Source organism: Charadrius vociferus, unplaced genomic scaffold (assembly GCF_000708025.1).
Source record: "Charadrius vociferus isolate BGI_N301 unplaced genomic scaffold, ASM70802v2 scaffold863, whole genome shotgun sequence".
In the NCBI taxonomy this organism is placed as follows: Eukaryota; Metazoa; Chordata; class Aves; order Charadriiformes; family Charadriidae; genus Charadrius; species Charadrius vociferus.
In genome coordinates, this window is record NW_009647691.1 from 44,444 (window position 1) to 46,819 (window position 2,376).

Below are 2,376 nucleotides of genomic sequence, written 5' to 3' on the forward strand. Positions count from 1 at the left end.
CCCGCGTGGTGCTGGGCACGATCAGCATGGCCTGGGGGACAGTAGAGACGTTGTGGGGGGGGGACACGATGCTGGGGGTCCGGCCAGGGCTCTGCCACACCACCCTTTAACCCTCCCTGCCCTACCTCGTTGGAGCTGAGGCGTGTGGCACGGCACCAAAAATTGGCGGTGGCCACGGCGATGCAGAATTCCAGGATGGTGAAGATGAGCAGCACGATGGAGATCCCGTTCCCTGCGAGCTCCAGGACGGGGAAAACCCCATCAAGAAGCGCCCAAAGAGGAGGAAACCCGGGTTCAGCCCCACGGGGCTCTTCTCCTCCATCTCCCACCCCTCCGAAGCACTGCAGCCCCCCCGGGCTCTGCGGGCGCCAAGGTCTCGCTCGGAGCTTTTACGGCTCGCGGAGAGAGAAACGGGCGCTTCCAGGGCGTGAGTCATCGCCCGAGGTATCAGCCCAAAATAGGTCAGGCGCGCGGCGCCGCGCCGGCAGACGGCCCCGCTGTCGGGATGCTGCTGGCCGTGGGGTCCCCGCTCCCCAACGGGGCTGAACCCCACGGAGGAGCCTGGCAAAGCCCCCCCCCCACCCCAAAAGGAAGGGCTTAGGCAGCATCCAGGGGGGAGGAATGACAGCCGCTGTAGAGGATGGAGGGATGGAGAAGGGGATAAGGGAGCTTCCCAAAAAGCTTAGTCCAGTCTGGGCAGGCTCAGCCAGCCCTGGGCCCCCTCCAAAAGTGGATGCTGGGGTGGGGGCGACCATACCCCCCCCCTCGCTTACCAGGACGAGATAGCCGTCGTAGTCGAAGCTGGAGCGGTAGAGCCCGTTCAGGTTGAGGTCTACGATGAAGGCGACGATGCCCAGCAGAGCGAAGATGGCGCTGATGACGTTCATGGTCTGGCTGCCTTTCACCTGCGGGCACGGAGAGGCTTTGGGGATGGTTTTGGGGTTGGCGTCAGACCCCAGACCCCGTGGGGACCACCCAGCCCGGGGGACGGGCTGCGAGTAACAATTTGGGGAGGGGGATTTTTCTTCCTTCCTTCCCATTGCTCGTTTCCAGAAATAACCCTGGCGCAAGCTGCAAAGGTGGCTTCGCCCCGATGGGTTCGACCCAGGGGTCGAGCTGCTCCCACCCGCCCAGCAGCGGGGATCCCCGGGGACACTCACCGCGCACTCCGTGGGGCTCTTCTCCGCCCCGATGGAGAGGCAGCCTGAGATGATGAACTGCGGGCACCTCTCCCCGTGGGCATCCCTCCCCATAGGCATCCTTCCCCAGTGGGCATCTCTTCCCTTGAGCATCCTTTCTTGGTGGGCACTTCTCCCCTGGTGGGCATCCTTCATTGATGGGCACCTCTCCCCGTGGGCATCCATCCTTGGCGGGCACCTCTCCCCGTGGGCATCCCTCCCCATAGGCATCCTTCCCCAGTGGGCATCTCTTCCCTTGAGCATCCTTTCTTGGTGGGCACTTCTCCCCTGGTGGGCATCCTTCATTGATGGGCACCTCTCCCCGTGGGCATCCATCCTTGGCGGGCACCTCTCCCCGTGGGCATCCCTCCCCATAGGCATCCTTCCCCAGTGGGCATCTCTTCCCTTGAGCATCCTTTCTTGGTGGGCACTTCTCCCCTGGTGGGCATCCTTCATTGATGGGCACCTCTCCCCGTGGGCATCCATCCTTGGCGGGCACCTCTCCCCGTGGGCATCCCTCCCCATAGGCATCCTTCCCCAGTGGGCATCTCTTCCCTTGAGCATCCTTTCTTGGTGGGCACTTCTCCCCTGGTGGGCATCCTTCATTGATGGGCACCTCTCCCCGTGGGCATCCATCCTTGGCGGGCACCTCTCCCCGTGGGCATCCCTCCCCATAGGCATCCTTCCCCAGTGGGCATCTCTTCCCTTGAGCATCCTTTCTTGGTGGGCACTTCTCCCCTGGTGGGCATCCTTCATTGATGGGCACCTCTCCCCGTGGGCATCCATCCTTGGCGGGCATCTCTCCCCGTGGACATCCCTCCCCATAGGCATCCTTCCCCAGTGGGCATCTCTTCCCTTGAGCATCCTTTCTTGGTGGGCACTTCTCCCCTGGTGGGCATCCTTCATTGATGGGCACCTCTCCCCGTGGGCATCCATCCTTGGCGGGCACCTCTCCCCGTGGGCATCCCTCCCCATAGGCATCCTTTCTTGGTGGGCACCTCTCCCCCGGTGGGCATCCCTCCCCGGCCCCCCACTACGCACAGACACGCCGCCCAGGAAGGGGATCTCGCCGATGACGAAGACGGAGGTGTAGACATTGGTGAGCGTCGTCAGGACAATCCCAAAACCGATGTGCATGAAACCCGTCATGATCTGGATGGTCTGTGGGATGGGGCAAGGTGAGAACGGAGCCAAATCC